Source organism: Cricetulus griseus, chromosome 6 (assembly GCF_003668045.3).
Source record: "Cricetulus griseus strain 17A/GY chromosome 6, alternate assembly CriGri-PICRH-1.0, whole genome shotgun sequence".
Classification (NCBI taxonomy): Eukaryota; Metazoa; Chordata; class Mammalia; order Rodentia; family Cricetidae; genus Cricetulus; species Cricetulus griseus.
The window spans coordinates 129188992-129207528 of record NC_048599.1 but is presented as its reverse complement, the minus strand read 5'-3'; the positions used below and the strand labels follow the sequence as shown (position 1 = coordinate 129207528).

Sequence of the window (18537 nt, the reverse complement as noted above, 5' to 3'; positions counted from 1 at the left end):
TTATCTAACAAATTTTCCTTGTTTCCACAAATAGTAATTTACAGTATAATTTCTGAAAACCATATATCACACTAAAATAGTTCTTAGTACATGTTGTGAATTAAACAAAATATAGAATTTGTTGTTCACAATAAAACTTCAACAACACTGATCAAAGCTGTTTACATTTTATACTTCCTAATATACAGTATTTATCCTATGTATCTATGTGTGTATTTCCTAAGTTAATAAAGTCTTACCACAGGAAAAGTGGACCATTTAAATAAAACTATCTTTAAAGTTAATAAATAATACTTAACATATAGTACTATCTAATATATCCAATTATAATATCATGAAAGTTGGCACTAGGAATTCAAGACAAAACTATAATGAACTTAAACTATAGCAAAGTAAATGAAGTTTCAGTTGTGTCCCTCCTGATATTGCCATAATCAGAAGGATCAAGTTAGACTAATATTCAACCAATGAAGCCTGGAAGGCAACTCATCCAGATTATTTTCAATACTCCTAAAGGGGGGGGGGGGGAAATGTAGTCTTAAGAGAAAACAGTGGGAGAGAGATAATTGTAGTAAGTAGTACATAAGCACTAAACATAAAAGGCAATTTGAATATTTGTTTGTTTTGCTAAAGTAATGAGGCAATGTGTTACTGAACCTGTCTTGAATGAGGGAAAATAACAGGTGAGTTTATTTAATGCATAATTCTAATCTACCCGTTTACCCAAACCCTTTCAATTATTTTTAAATAATTCCTAAATGAACAATACATCTCACAAAAAACAACTGTTAGATATCACAATCATTTTAAAGAATCCATTGTAGATATAGTTTCCTGTACACACAGCATTAACAAATGTTTCTTATTAATAACTCTAGCACAAATCACCACTTTCTTTTCAGTCACATATGTTATGCTGTTACAAAAATAGATTAGACCTTGTTGGAGCCCACTTCCCATGTCTCGGCCTTAATGCATGGAAGAGAGGCTTGGCCCTGCCCCAAACTATGTAGCCCCATAGTATCCCAGACTATGACTACTCATGGGAGCCCTTACCTGTGAGGAGTAGTGGACTTCGAGTGGGATGGGAGGAAGGCTATGGGGGGTGGAGGGATGGGGGGAAGCAAGGGGGACATGAGAAGGTGTAGGAGGGAGAACTGGTTAGAATGTAAAATGAAATTTAAAAAAATATGGCAAAAAATAAATAAATAACAGAGCCCCCTTAACCTGATAAAGGCACAGTCTCTGGAGAAAAGCAAGAATAAATACAGTTAGTTACAATGTTTAAAAAATGGTTAGTTTTTCCTTCCAAAGTAAATAATATTTTAAGTCAAAATCAGTCAAAATAACGTCAATCTCATCTTCAAAAACATACTCTCTTATGCTTATATTGATCATAAAACTAATATCTAAAATACAGCTTGAAAGTATATCATTTTTATTAACATAAAAGAAAATAAATTCATACTTGAGGAAATTCTACAAACTCACAAAATCCTTACTCAAAAAGTCGGCTCAAACCAGCTTCTTTTAAAATGTTTGATGCCATATTTTCACACTTCTAACAGCTGTAATTTCATGAGTTGGGAAATGTTTTAAAGAAGTTTTGTTTTGCCTTGCATTTTAATTTGAAAGGAATTAAATATAAATTCTTTAATTTTATGAAAATGCATTTCTGTACCTAGTAACTTATCAAACATTCTTTTAAAAATAACAAATTTCAAGAGGATATGAACTGATCCTGAATCTTAGATAAAAACAGGAAGCAACTGCAGATTTTTGGTCTAAACAGGGCCTACTCCATGAGATGGAACACATGCCAGGCACTGTTATAAGGGACAAGAACTTATGGCTAGATAGGTCAAAGGGCCTAGGAGAGAACCTAATAAATATTATCCTGCTAAAGGGACACAGTATGAAAAAAAATGCTAAGACATCTCTCAGCCCTCACCATAGATGCTTTACCTTGTATTAATGGCAATTAACAAAGGCCCCTCAACTGATCCGAATACAGAGAATATGAGATTGATCAGAAGAGGGTACAGAAAGATTGTAAGAGATAGAGGCAGTGGATAACATAAAGAAGCAGAGTTCTCTGAATACAAGAGCAGTTGCAAGTATGAACTCAAATCAATTGTGCAGCATGCACAAAAGTTGCACACACGTAGTACACAATTGTAACCATAAATAAAATCGCCACAAAAGCTGACGAGGGCAAATTCAATATAAGTTTCTCTAAGAAACAATGCCATTTAATCAATGTGGAAATTATAGAGAAGACGAGTAGTTCTATTTCACACACACACACACACACACACACACACACACACACACACACACACACACCACAACACAATGGTGGTCTGCAAGAAAAGAAACAATGGTGTAAGTAAGAAAGATCAAGACAGCCTTCCTTATTTGTACTGTAGGGAGGGTTAACTCTTTGCCTCACAAAAACCACAAAACCTGCTGGCTACAAGCCTTTATCAGTGTTAAGCTGCTTGTTATTTCTTGCTAGACTCATTTGACATAGTGTAGGACTGTCACATTGATGAACATCAAGAACAGAGTAATTTAACATGGGGTGGTTTGGGGCTTTAGTTTTATTTTGGTTGTTGTTTTCTGGGGGGAGGGGCATGTTTTGTCCTTTTGAAATCAGGTAAGCATTTTGGTTTTCTCTGATAGGCATTGAAAAGACACAAGAAACAAGAGATACACTGAAGAATGTATCAGCCGCCTAATAAAACTAAAGAGGAGTACAACACGGTTGACAGTTTAGAGGACATATGAAAAGCTAAACTTATTTAACTTAGACTTACATGGGTTCTAAGTCATTTGACTATCTACTTGAGGAATAGAGACCAAGAAAAATATCATTCATAATCATACTGTCATATTTAAAATCTGATCATATGAAAGTTGACTGTAAAATATGAAAAACTGGTATTAATATTTTTAGGACACTACACAGAATGAATTGTTCCAGCTGCTAGTTTAACCTTAATCATTCCAGAATTAAATAATTTGGGGAAAATGTTTTATTAGAGTCTGAATAGTTTATGCCTTTACAAGGTAAGAGGTAAAAAAACATGACTTTTAAAATATGCTTGAAGAATTAAACAACCAATCATCTAGAAAGTTTTCCAGACACAAACAGGAAAACCTTCTCTGCTATCCTATTCAAATCAGTACTAGCAGCAAAGCTAATAGAAATGAGAAGGCCTAGTATGTGCTGTTTCAACCTTCAACTAAATATTACCATCTGAATTGGTGACTAAAAACACCAATGATGAAGCCATTATCTCCTAGAGTATGACTTTTTTCTCGCTAATGTACATGATAAGTAGAGATGGAGATCCATTTTCTGCATACCAATTGAAATGAAAGAATAAACTGTGACAAGCCCAGGTCCCATGCTGGCATACTTTACCCTAAGCTCAGCATCATACAGAAGCAGAATGCTTCTCCCTGCCAATCAGAGCAGGGAAAGTTGTATAACTAACACAGTGTTGATAAATAGTACCAAAGATCTTCTAGCTTCTTCTGTCTGCATATCTCCATTGGATCAGCTGTTAAACAAAGACCAGTAACTGTCACAGAAATAGCAAGAACTAAAAGCACTTGCCTCAAATGTCACACATGGAGGCATGAGACATTTACCACCTGAGCCTATGTAATTTCTAACAAAATGATCCCCTGCCCAGTTTTGTTCATGACCACAGGATCTGACAGCAAGTCCTGATCAGTTGTATGGAAAGGTAGAGAGAGAACAAAATCATGAAGAAGAAACCAAGTGAGAACACATCCAAACTTCAAACAATAGCCATGGTTCTCATAACTCAGATCAGTGCACAGACACAACACTGTAGGAAGACAGCAAAGTTAAAGGGTTCTGGTACAATGGTTTACTTTGAGTGGCATGGTAAATCTGCTATTAAAGAATGCATTAATTTGCTCCTCAGTCTTCTTTTACATTTCCTTTGTTTCCTCTAGCACATACTAGCACTATTACTGTGTGGAACACTGACAATTTGAAGGCCAGGCATTCATTTACTGCCAAAATGGTCCAAATAATGATTTCTGACTGGCTTTAATTCAACTAAGAATATATAAAAACCTAAAGGCTAAAGGAATAAATGGTATAGAAGAAACCAGAGAATATGATGTTTTTGTCTGCTCATTCAATGTACAGATGAAATCTGGGCGTGGGTTTTTCCTGGAAAAAGCAGCCAAGCTAACTCAATTATAAAGAAAGATTTAAGAAGTTAAATGTCTATAGCTTGGCTGACAATCAAGGCACAATATGAGAGTTGTCCACAATTCTAGAAAGCATATACATAAAAGGAAGAATGAAGAATTTTCATCTACTACAGACATTTGAATATATGAAATAATAATGAGATAAAATAGAAATAAAAAAATGACCTTAAGAAGCAGGGAAATGCTAGTGTATGGTAGAACAGTCCTTTAACCTCAGCACTCAGGAGGCAGAGACAGAAAATCTCTGTGAGATGGAGGTTAGTCTGGTCTAGCATATTTCAGGATAGATAAGGCTTCAAATAAGAAATCCAGGGGGAGGGAGAGTTGGGGGTGGAACAAAAGACAGGGGAGGAGAGAAGAGGGGAGAGAAACAACCTAGAAAATTAGAAAAGATTACTTCTCTTTAGAAATATTGACCATGCTACAGTAAATAGCTACCTACTGCTGAAGAACTGTATTGGGTGAGATTTGTATCAATGGAAAGACAGGAACAAAAAGCTGCTTACCCCAAGGAGGTCAAACATAGTGAGGATTCTACCAAACTCTAGCTTGGTGAACCAATGGGTCTTGGAGTTATTTACTGGAGCATGGGTAAAAGGTTACTTACAGCACTATGGAGCATGTATAGGCAGATAGGCTAGTAACTCAAGAAAAATCCTACACAATCAGCACCAACACTGATGGGGGAAATACTTCTGTGTATGTTTATAAATAAAGTACTTGCTTGGCCAATGAGACAGCAGGTTAGGCTGGACTAGGAGTCAAAGAGGATTCTGGGAAATGTAGTAGAGAAGTGGTGTTCCAGACAGGAAGTGACATAGCAAGGAGACTCATATTTAAGAAGAGGAAAAAGGAAGTGTCGCTCTCTTTCCCCTCGGCTCCTGCTCCAGCCGCACGATGTGATCCACCAGCTAGGAGGGACGCCAATAAGGCGTCCGGTAAGATAAGTCTTATAAAATATATAGATGTATGATGATTGATACTGAGCTAACAGATGAGAATCCTAGTCATTGGCCAAGCAGCATTGTAACTAATACAAGTCTCTCTGTGTATTCATTTGGGCCTAACTTGGGCAGGCGGCTGCCATAAAGCTTACACGTGGCGGTGGGGCTCAGCGGCTTTTGGCAGAAAGATTTATCGTAACACCAACACCAACAACTGCTAACCACTACCTTCAAGAACAGGAGGAACCTCATGTGTTGCCTGGTGAACACTAGTGCAACACTCCTGCAGTATTCCATGAGACATTCCTGCACCCCTCCATGTGAGCTATTTCTGAGATATCCTGTGCCTGCTGTGCACCACTCATGGTGCTGCCTCCACTTTCTTTCCAATAAAAAAATCTTGGTATTACAGCTGCTCTTACTTCAAGACAGTCTGATTTCTGATTTCAAGGGTCATGTCTTCCTGCAAGACAGTATTCTCTGACAAAGACCCATTTGCTCACCTGATGACCCAGAAGTACTGATACCTATTCTGGCCTAATACAAAGGCACCTTCAAGATCACAAAGGTTAGAATGTTGACTTCAAATTAAACCCAATGTGAATTCTGAATTCTAACATGAACAAGAACTCATATGTGTAAGATAAATCCAGGTTTTAGGTAATCTTAAGATAGCATTGCTTAGTGAGCTTTTGGTTATTTTTGATTGATTAAAACTTACTTGTTCAGTATCTCCAAGGATTTTCCGATTCAACTATGAAGATAAAATAATAATTTAGATTGAGGACATTAGCTTGATAAAGTTTATATACTCCTGAATATATAAATATATATCTCTAGAGAGAAAGTAGAGTTCATCAGATTTACAAACAGCTTCACAATCTAAAAAATAAATAAATAAATAAATAAACAAACAAAAACTGTCAAGAACTTCTATTGAGAACAAAAAAGCTCAGAGGTAAATTGGAAGATAAATGAATAATCAACTCAAGCTTTGGAGGAAAACACAGAAGTGCACAGAAACTTATTGATAACAACTACTCTCTGATATTGATAACAACTACTCTCTCTATTGATAACTTAACAACTACTCTCTGCCTCCTGAACAGGAAGGTTGGTCTGAGTAATCAACAGATATAGTGGAAGCGGCCATGTCTGCCACAAAAGATATTGCAATTTCCATTTTGATTTGGGGGGTTGTTTTTTTGGTTTTTTTTTTTTTAAGGCCACTAATTTTTAGTGGCCTCAGCTATCATGTAAAGACAGTCAAGCATCCTTTGGCATGGTCCACATGACCTTTCAGTAAATCCAAATAAGCAATTAACATTCATGTGTATGAGCTATGTTCCAAGATTATCCAGGACTATCAAACCCTGAGATAACTATCTCCTCAGCTTGACTGCAACTCTAGAGAGTCTAAAACTCTACTGGCTTGAAAGGTAAAAACTACGTTTCCAAAACACTATGTAAACTTGAGTTCAACCAAACCCATACACAATTTGCAAACAAAAATGAGCAAATCAGGGTAGTAACCAACAATGAGATCAAATCTTAATATGAAGACATTTTGTTGTGATGGAACCATACTGAAATTCTAACAAATTATCATTTAGGGGTTCAAAGTAGCAAGTGGCAGTGGGTTTGATTTTAAAATAGTATCACATGATTCTCTTCGCTTGTACTGTTATTTCTCAAAAGCAAATGATACAACATATCCCTGTATGCTTAAGTTATTATAACTGTCTGTAATGAAAACAGGTTTTCCCTGTAACTCATAACACATTTCTAACTTACAATTTTTTTCCTGTTTTATAAAACCTTCATTTCACCGGGTGTTGGTGGCGCATGCCTTTAATCCCAGCACTCGGGAGGCAGAGGCAGGCAGATCTCGGTGAGTTCGAGGCCAGTCTGGTCTCCAGAGCAAGTGCCAGGATAGGCTCCAAAGCTACACAGAGAAACCCTGTCTCGAAAAATCAAAAAAAAAAAAAAAAAACAAAAACAAAAAAACAAAAAACAAAAAAAAAAAACCTTCATTTCTATATCATGGTTGACATCTTCTTTTCCATAATTAATTCCTCTATTTGTATGCAGAAACCTATTCATTGATGCCAGAACTTGCTCCATCAGTGTTTTTCTTTGTATTCAACCTTTACCTACTATCTCCTACCAGTTATCCTTATTAAGCTTCATAAAATACATTCATTGTCTTTATTTCAACTTATATTTAATGTTCAAATTAGTACAACCTAATTTTATTAGCTATCACTTTAATAAAATAGTTTCCATTAAGTTTAGCAAAAAGCCAACCAACTTGCCTATTTTCTCATTTCTCACTCTACTAGGCAATTACTACTTCTACTCAGTATGTCTCTGTGAAACCCCCTTCCATTGATTTACAGGACACAACTATAGTATAACTCTCTTTACCAGCCTACAAGCCATACCACCAGAGAAGCTAGGAAACAAGGAGCACCCTAAGAGAGACATTCTCCAAAAAAATGGGAAAGGGACAAGATCTCCTGAGCAAATTGAGAGCATGGGGGGAGGGGAGAGGGAGCTAGGAGAAAGAGAAAGGTACAACCACAGCTAAACACTGAACTTAACTCCTGGAACCCAGTTGCAGAGAGGGAGGAGAGATGAGCAAAAGGGGTCAAGACCAGGCTGGTGAAATCCACAGAAACAGCTGACCGGAACAAGGGGGAGCTCATAGACCACAGACTGATAGCTAGGAAACCAGCATAGTACTGATCCAGAACCCCTGAACATGGGTGTCCATGAGGAGACCTCGGCAATCTATGGGGCTTCTGGTAGTAGATCAGTATTTATCCTTAGCATATGAATGGATTTTGGAAGCCCATTCCACATAGAGGGATACTCTCTCAGCCTAGACACACAGCGGAGGGACTAGGCCCTGCTCCAAATGATATGACAGACTTTAAAGATCCCCCATGGAAGGCCTCACCTTCCCTGGGGAGCAGAAAGGGGATAGGATAGGGGGTTAGGGGGGACAGGAGAGGAGGTGAGGGAGAAGGAACTGGGATTGATATGTAAAACAAGTTTGTTTCTATTTTAAATTGAAAATTGAAAAAAAAATACTATAGCTCTCCTCTAGATATTTTTCTGCCCATTACAATGGGTTCCTTTTCTGGGAATTCCCTGGGGTTTTACCATTGAGGTTATGGGTTTCAATCTGCTCCTGATTACAGAACTGCAAGAATGATTTTATTCATTGATCATTCAAACTCCCAGCCTTTCCCAATATAATTCCATAATATAAACTTATTTCTATTTCTTTTAACTCTCTTTATCAACTCAAAATATCACAAAACCTTCTCTAACTTAAAAGTACCTCTATAGCTGTGTTCTGCAACACCACTAGTCACATGTGTCTACCAAGCATGTGAAATGTGGCTACTCTGGGCTGAGAGGCATATTAAGAGTAAAGTATACAATGGATTTGAAAAAAATGCAAAAGAAAGATGTAAACAGTTTTAATAATTTTATATTGATTACATGCTGAAGTAATATAGATATATTGGGTTAAATAAAATATATTAGGAAGATTAATTAAACTCATATCTTTTTACTCTTTAATGTGGCTATTAAATTTTTTTAATTATATGGCTTATGTTATAATTTTATTGAATGATACTACTCTCCACATTAAATGAAAAAAATACAGTACTTCAAATAATAAGAAAAATAGACAAGTGATATTTTTCTAAACTGCGGTGTATTTTATCTTGACAGCTTTATTATTTTATCTTGATAGCTGTGGAATCACTACTGAATGATGAAGAAAAGGAGGAGGAACTGCCATCACCCAGAATGTTACTTATGCTTAATCCCAGCACTGAGGACACAGATGCAGAAAGACTATGAGTTTTAGGCCAGCCTGGGCCATTACATGACAAGACTCTGTAGCAAAAATAATAATAATAATAACAACAACAACAATAATAATAATAATAACTGGAGATTTTCTTTTAAACTAATGCAAATATACTAAAAACTCAGAATGTTAAAATACTAAATCATATCCAATAAAAAGAATTTATTCAAAATGAGTTCATAAAATGGAAATAACTAATATCTGATCTCTTATGTGACATTAGTTTTTCCCTCATCCTCTTCAACAGTGTGGTGGGTATAACTAGAAGGTAAGTAATTTGCCATGGTAATATGCTCAGTACTAATGTAACAAGGTGGCAAAATGAGGAAATCTGGTTAAAAACACAACCCTCTCTGTCACAAGTTTTTCTTGAAGAACAAAAGTAAAGTTTGAAGAACCAGAATGTTCTACTCTTTGCAATATTCTTAAATTAAGGCTAAAAGAAAAGGGGTCATATTATAAATAAAGCTTCCACTAAGCATAAGTACAAATATAAAACTATAGAAACCATCTTACCACGAGCCAAAGTCATTTGGGAAGAAGAAACCTCAAGAGAAAATACTCCCACCAGAATGGCCTGTGGACAAGATAGTGGTACATTTTCTTGACTGATGATTGTTGTGGGAGGGCTCAGCTCACTGTGAGTAGTAACACCTCTGACTCTGGCTTGTGTTAAAATGATACAAAAGTAGACTGCACAGCATGTGTATGAAAATATCAAAATGAAACCATTACTATGTTTACCAATATATGATAGATACATATACTCACACATACCTGGGCAACAAAAGAATTCATACATATCTCTAGAAGGATATCACACACACACACACACACACACACACACACACACACACACACACACACACACACACACAAATGTAGTTGTATGTATCGTCAAGAGGTTAGAATGTAAGAATGCAAGTCCTCATACCCAATCTTGTTTGTGAAATTTCAACCAAGTGAACACAGATCTGCTCAAACTTTTAAATAATCCTAAAAGTCCAAAAGTAAAATTAAGTAAAACAATTCTAAATAATAAATTATAGACATCTATTTACTCATGCCTAGATGAATGGATAAGGAGTATTAGATGTTAACAAGTTTATGAACGTACAGCAATCAGGAAAGAATCAAGGACAGGCATGGTGGCACAAATCTGTATCTCAGCATTTGGGAAGGTGAGGCAGGAGGACCCAGAGTTATAAGGCAGACTGGGATATTTAAGGAGATTTTACCTCAAAATGCACCTGCAAAAGTCTAGCACCATCCACTATCATCAAGCCTGCTTAAGAGTCTAAGTGTTCTGAGCAAATTGAGAACATGGGAAGAAGGGGGAGGAAGTTACGAGAGTGAGAAGGGAAGAAAAGGAAGGATGCAAAGGTCATGAGGAAGCAGAAATTTTGAGTCAGGTGTAGATTAGAAGAAAGGACATATGATAGGTAGGATTTTAGTGGGGGGGGTGGTAGAGGAGGGAGAAGCGAACTGGGATCATCATGTAATTCAATCTTGTTTGTAATTCAAATATATAAAAAATAAAAAATTAAAAAGAGAATAATACCAGCAGTAAAAATAAAAAAAGAGTCTAAGTGTTAAAGACACCCAAAAGACAGGTATAAAATTCTAACAGTACAGCTGTCAATCTAGAAATACATTCCATAATTTTTAGTCATTTAAGAAAAAAATTTAATCTATTCCGAAGTCAAAGTTAGTAATTCCAAAATACACAGGGATCCAAATAGGTGCAAGTCTTGTCTCATGGTTTTTACAATGAACCTTTCAACCTATGCTCATGTTTTCAATGTTTGTTCCTTTGTTGGTGACATTAATTAGGAAGAGATGGCAAATGGCTGTGGATAGAAGTCTTTGAAGGTTACAGTCCATGGGCCTGATTCTTTACATCTTTGATATGAACAATTGCCACTACATGATCCTGTCACCTTGAGCTGCTTGCCATGAAAGACTAAGAACTTAAGAGAACTTAAGCTAAAGTAAATCTTTCTTTCCTTGGTTTTGTACTCTTTTCTGTTGGTTGGTTGGTTGATTTTGGTTTGGTTTGGTTTGGTTTTTTTGGTTTTTCAAGACAGTTTCTCTGTGTAACTCTGGCTGTCCTGAAACTAGCTCTGTAGACAGGCTGGTCTCAAACTCAGAGATCTGCCTGCCTCTGCCTCCCAAGTGACAGGATTAAAGGAGTACACCACCATGCCCAACTTGTAACAAGTATCATTAAATGTTTTAATTAACTTTATTATTAAAAACTTTGAAATAAAAAATATCATACACCTAAATTTACCATCTCAATAGTATACACATCTCAAAAAATCCTGTACAGTAAGCATAGCCATTCTGAAGCTGTGGAACTTGACAGTGACTTTTATACTTTGATTACCAAATATGTGTTAAGCACTTATCCACAACCATAAATGAAAACTCCAGGACATAGCTAGAACTAAAAAAAAGAAGAAAACAATTATCTTTATATCCTCTTTCAAAGCTCATGGGCCATTGCTCTTATTGTCATTTTTCATCCCCTAATATTTAGTCTTTCTTATTCACTTTTCTACATGTAATACTATACTCTCATATAAATTTGTTTACATACATACATACATATATAACTGAAGATTTTCACATAAGAGGGAGACCACAATTTTTTTTCTTTCTGATATTGTATGACCTTGCTTAATAGTATATATTCCAAATCCATTTTTCCACATTTTTTGTACATTTTTCTTTAGAAGTGAACATATCCTATTTTATATATGCTAAATTTTCGTTACCATGTTATACAGATATAGAGATGGATATAGAGACAAATACATTAAATGAGAGACAATGGTACAATCTCGCATGTTCATGAGATGGTGGGATTAATTTTCTGAAAATGTTCTCAACATGACTTCATGATCAAAGTTCTGGGAACTTCAGGTATAGATGGAAGATAGCTCAAAATAATAAAGACTACATACAACAAACCTACAGCCAATATTAAATAGAGATAAACACAGAGCATTTCCTCTAAAGCAAGAATGTCCACTCACTGCTCTCTTGCTTGATATAGTGCTTGAAGTCTTAGCTATATCAATTAGACAAGAGAAAGACAAAAAAGTGATTTTTTAAAAAATAGGAAAATGAAGTAGTTAGAATATCCCAAATTTTCAATTAGCATGATTCTTTACTGAAAAGACACTATTGAGAATGAGGGAAATGACTCCATGGTTAAATGCACTTGCTGTTCTTCAAGAAGATCTGAGTTTGATGCCCAGCACTCACATTTGGAGGCTCACAACTGTCTATAACACCAGCTCTGGGAGAAGAGGATGTCACTAACCTCTGAGAGCACCTGCACTGACTTAGTACACATAAACACAATATAAGATATTTATTAAAAAATAAATCTTTTAAAAAATATAAAGACCCTATTGAGTTTACTAGAAAACTCTTGTACCTAATACACATTTTGAGCAAAGTTGTAAGATACAAAATCAATATTTAAAAATATAACTATATCCTTCATTTATACTATTAGTGTACTCTCAGAGAGAGAAATTTTAAAAAATACTCCATTTCAAAATAACTATACGAAAAAGAAGAGTAGAATAGAACAGGGGACCCAGAAATAAAAGAGCAAAGCTATCATCGTTGTTTGATCATGGAAGCAAAAACAAACACTTGAAAGCAGCCTAATCTACAAATGCTGATGGTAAGACTGGGTTTCTACCTGCAGGAAAATGAACTTAGATTCATCTTTCACCTTGCACAAAAATCAAATTCAAAAGGAATCAAAGACCTTAATTTAAAGCCTGAAACACTGAGGCTTCTAGAAAAAGAAAACAACGGGTATACTCTTCAAGATATTGGGGTAGGCAAGAACTTTTTTAATAGAACACCAATAACACAGGAATTAACCCCAAATGTCAGCAGATGGAACTACGTGAAACTAAAAAGGGGATTTACAGTAAACAATCAACAGAGTAAACAAACCACCCACAGAAAGAGAGAAATCTTTATCATTAAGGGAGAATACATAATACATAATACATAAGACTAATATGCAAAATTTATCATGCAAGTAAAATTGTCAGTCAACAAATGGGCTAATGAAATGAATAGACGGTTTCCAAACAAAGAAGCCCAAAATGGCCAGTAACTATTTTTAAAAGTGTTCTGTATCTGTAATTATGAGGAAAGTGCAAATTAAAACTACTCTGAGATGCTACCTCACCCCAGTCAGAATAGCTGTCATCAATAAATCTGATAACAAATGTTGAAGAGGATGTGAAGAAAGAAGAACTCTTATTCTCTATTGGTGGTGGTGCAAAATAACATACCCATTGTGGAAATCAGTTGGGAGATGTTGCAAATATTTAAAAATAGAACTACCATATGACCCAACTAAGGAGAACCTCAGGTAGCAACCCTGAGTTCTTTTATTGACTGTGACAGTGTTCTATGACACCTCTTATCTCACCAGAAGTGATGCTATTGACTTTCTTGCTGATACGGAAAGGATCAAGGGCCAAGGGAAAGACTTTCTTGCCAAAGCTATAAGCCCTCCAGAGGCTAGCAGACATAAACCAACATTCCATAGTTAAGAATGCAGTAATTCCTTTGGTTTATGTTTTTCACAAGTATAATCATTTTACGATATCCACAGAAAACAATGGCTTATTTTCATTAATTTACTATTATTCATTGTCCTTTAATTTTCAATTATGTGATACAGTTAGCCAAATGAAATAAGGTACAGTCAGTTTCCCTCAATCGTTCTTAACTCTACACCTCATCTTCTGACACAAAATTCATGATTTTTTGACAACTATTCATTTCACACCAAGCTAAATATCTCCCTAAAGGCTACCAATCTAGCCTCTAGGCATAGTTCTCAAGATCTTTGTAAACCTAAAATTTGCATTCTAAAGGAACAAATTAAGAATCAAAAGCAGTTGCTCACCTCTAAGAATTTAAAATACATTATAATCTTTTTAAAGAAACCGTTTCTGGCCTTTTTGTTTTTTTGCAAAATACTGTGTTGGGCCTACATAAATTAGAGATGATAGTGTGAAAACAAGGTTTTAAACAGGTAAATTTTAAACCATTCAATAAAAGTATGTCAGGAATTTTAATGACCTCAGTAGATCAGAAAAGAATTAACAGTATGGGGGATGGGAGAATGATAACTTTAAGCATCTGCATGTGGATTTATCGTTTCTTAAAGGTTAAAGAAGTGAAATAGCATTTTGTATACTCTTATTCAGTAAATGACTTCGTGTGCTGGTTTGCATATATTTACTGACTAAATAAAACAACAAAAGATATGACTTCTTTAATCAATCATTTATATACTCCTAGATACTCAACTACCATTATGTGTTCTAACCAATAACTGACAGTCTTAAAAAAAAGGTTTTCAATTGCCTCTGAGGAAAAAGAACAAAATCATGCTAGTGTGGTTGTTTTCTAAAAATTTTAATAGATTTCTTCATTTACTTAATATTTCAAGTCCACTATTGCTATATTGCTCTTTTTGTCAAATAGGAATGTAAAATCCATCCTAGACACTGAGGAATGCATCCAAAATACCCTGATTGAGAATGAAGATGGATGTATAAATGTAAACAATACATACTTAGCAATTTAACAATCAAGAATTCCAGTACAGAATGATTATTTTAAAACATGGCATCATGTGTTAAAAAACAAGCGGGGGGTGGGGGAGAATAAGCTGCTTGGCCTAATACTCAGTTCAAATAGAAAAGTACAAGAGCCTAGCTATAAGCATATTATTGCTTCCTACTGCAAATTAAGAATTAAAAGAAAAGAAAGAAACCCTGTCTGAAACATTTGGCCCCATAGGACTTGCCTCATCAGTACTTTTTAGATGCTCACCCAATAATTTTCTTATGTGTTCCCAAGTAGAGTACTGGTACTCATTCTCAAAGTGATGGTATCTAGACACCAATAGTAACTGAGAACTTGTTACATCAATTTCTCAGTTCCCACCTTCACTGTAACTCTGAAAGAAGTAAAAACCTTGGAATGGAGCCCAGTATTTTAACAAGCCTTTCAAGCAATTGTGAAGTACACTGTTTGAAAAACACTACTATGAAATAAGAAGGACCTCCCTGTCTCAACTGACTCTCCACAGTTTGCTAACTGTATGACCCCTACCTCTCTAAACTTCAACTTGTCCTAGCAAAGTAGCAGTTACCATTTATTATCTAATATGAGGAAAAGAATGTGAGGGAAACACTTTATACATATACGAAAGTAAACTCTGTTCTAGTTTGCTTTCTATTGCTGTGACAAAGATCATTACCAAAAACAACTCAGAGAAGAAAGGGTTTATTTCCCCAAATAACTTCTAGTCATGAAGACAAGTCAGGGCAGTAAATTGAGGGAGGGAGGATCCTGGAGGCAGAACCTGAAATCAAGGCCATAGAGGACTGTTGCTTGCTGATTTGCTCTCCATGGCTTACTCAACTTGATTTCTTATACAACCCAGGACCACCCACTCAGGGGTGTTACCACCCACAATGAGGTGAGCACTCCCAGATTAATCATCTATCAAGAAAAAGCCCAATACACTTGCCTATAGGCCAACCTGATGGAGACAATTCCTCTGTTGAGTTTCCTTCTTCCTAGATACAGCTACGTTTATGTCAAACTGAACCAGCATAATCCATTGCCATTGCCTTTCTTCCTCGACACCTTTCCAGTCCATCCTCTCTTTCTGTCACAGGTATGCAGAAAGGATGAGATAAAAGAACTGAGAAGGAGTCTCTCACTCTCTTTTCAGGGTTCCGGTAGGGTCGCCAAAGGTTGCCGAGGCTAACCTGGGTTTTCGGTATAAGTAATCTCCAACAATAAAATACCAATCTTATTTTTATTACATATCCTGTTATATTTCCGTAACACCAAAGTCGAAGTAAACTGAGAGAGAGAGAGAGAGAGAGAGAGAGAGAGAGAGAGAGAGAGAGAGAGAGAGAGAGAACATACAAGCAATTCTAGGAGGAGAAAAACTCAGGATGGCACTGAAAATAAGGGTGGTAGTTTGAACGTAACTGGCATCCACAAGCTCACAGGGAGTAGCACTATTAGGAGGTGTGACTTAGTTAGAGTAGGTGTAGCCTTGCTGGAGGAAGTGTGCCACTGTTGGGGTGTGGGCTTTGAGGTTCCCTATGCTTTGAGGTAGCCACCAGATGTCTCAATAAACTCTTTCTGCTTCCTGCAGATCCAGATGTAGCCAGGACCATATCTACCTGCAAGTGGACATCCCCCCTCCCCTGCACCATTATTATAATAGTCTGAAACTCTGAACTGTAAGCTGCCACCTCAACTAAATTTTTCCATTATAAAAGTTGTCATGATAATGATGGCTCTTCACAGCAATAGAAACCCTAAGACAATAAAGATTTTTTTAAAGTCATTTCTGTACTATTCCTGTTGCTACATCCATAAGCTATGTGTATTTCTTACACAATACTTTTTTCTTTTTTAATTTTTTTTCTTTAATTACTACTCATATTTACATATCCATCCCCCATTCCCTAGCCGCCCCCATACTCCCATGTTCCCAGACAACCCCCAACTATTCATTCATCTAACCAAAATTGATAGAATGCATTAAGCTCAACAGCAAGAATTTTAAAAAAAGAAAGATAAATAAGATACTGTTTCAGAGCATATGGAACAATTTACAAGTGAAATATGCTTTCAAATGTTGGGATTTCTAAAATGCACTATATCTAGACAAATTCTTCAGAATGACTTTTATGACCTTCCTGAATGTCAATGAGGTATATAATGTTTTGTATATATCTCACAAAAGTGCTTTGTCTATGTCAGAATCATAATCATCAGCTCCCAAGTGGAACAGCCAGTTCATCCACATTTAGACTGACATGAGTTAAGGAGAAGCAACCAAAAACCTAAATTAAACATTTTAGGACAGATTATTTAAAAGGAGATGAAAGAACAGGATTTCCAAGGGGAGGTCAAACACTCCATCCTGCAAAGAAGCTCCATTATGACAGGAAGTAAACAACTCAAGATACAGGAAGTCCCTGAAACAGACCAGATTCTATAGTCCATCTCCTGCTAAGATTGTATAAACAGTAGACTGCTTATCTGTTAGAAGCCTGTTCTTTTCTAAATGAGAGACAGAAAAGACGTGGACCTGGATGGAAGGGGAGGTAGTGAGGAACTGGGAGGAGTAGAGAGAGGGAAAACTGTAATCAGGGTATATTACGTGAGAAAAGAATTTATTTTCAATAAAAAGAGGGGGGAAGAAACAGTAATGAATCTTTAGTGAAGATGTGTATTTATAACTGATACAAACATGACCACAGAACATAGTCTCTCTCAGTGTTAAAAAACAACTCAAAAAGTTACCTATTAAAAAACTGGCTTTAAGGCCCGGCTAGCTCAGTCCGTAGAGCATGAATGAGACTCTTAAAAGACTAGCTTTTATCCTATACAGGTAGGAGGACCAAACTCAGTGTTAAAATAATAAGGCTTCCAAGTTTTAATAGTAATAAATTGATTTGTCCAAATATATCTAATTTATACATGCTATTGTATTTTATTGAAATTCAATCAGATATCACCTCATTTTAAAATACAAACTGCAGGTGATAGTGTGACAAGACATGTTGGTACTCAATGATGGTTGAATTTAAATAAAAATCACAGGTATAAAATAATGTTTTAAAATATGCTTACCATGCCATTCAGATATTCACAAGTACTTGGATCTAAAAGCCTTCAAGGGTTTATTTAGATTTACTGAAGCTATACCTGCTGTCAAGAAACAAAACACTGTGAAGGTTGATCAAACACATCTTTGCCTCAAGTACCTTGTTAATGTTTTCCACTAGCACTGTCCCAAATGTTAACAGTCAAAGTAAGACAAAGATTTCTCTTCATTTCTATATTTAAATCATCATAAGCGTGATCAAGCATGCAAATCCCTTTTGGGCTTGAGGTTCTGATCAAAATGTCTTATAGGAACATTAAAAATTGAGTGGGTATAAACAACTCCAAAAGCATGGAGCTCTTGACAGCATTGCTGTGATCTGTGTGATTTATGTGCAACAATACTGGGGAAGTTTGAGAGGGAATATCAGCAACTAATTATTGTGTTTTGCTTGAGGGCAGGTGTGCTGATCTCTACAGGTATCTCTGCAGTGCTCAGCCTCAGATACTGCCTCTTGAAAGCATTCATGACACCAGCTTGCTGAAGCCATGCTAAACATCTGACAGACTGCCAGACTTGGGGGGTGGTGGGTGAAACTACTTCTTCAAGTCACCACCAAGAAAAAAAGCAGCAGAAAAAAAAAAGAAAAAGAAAAAAAGACATGGTTTGTTACAGAATAGTATTAAGGAATAGTATTAGTATTAAGAAAAAGTAAATTTAACATAAATCTGACCCTATCAGTA

At 36.0% G+C, this 18537-nt stretch overlaps 1 protein-coding gene across 19 annotated transcripts in view; it reads right to left on the bottom strand.

Annotated features, from left to right (window-relative positions):
- Gtdc1 (glycosyltransferase like domain containing 1) overlaps positions 1-18537 on the bottom strand; it is a 329610-nt gene that overhangs the window by 256450 nt on the left and 54623 nt on the right. The window contains exon 2 of one of the 19 annotated variants that reach the window (XM_035446167.1): positions 17821-17895. The exons of 17 other annotated variants lie outside the window; for them this stretch is intronic. The gene's annotated coding sequence lies outside the window, so the exon portion shown is untranslated. Of the gene's footprint in view, positions 1-5925; positions 5945-17820; positions 17896-18537 lie in introns of those variants that run through there. One more of the 19 variants, XM_035446169.1, reaches the window with a different exon arrangement.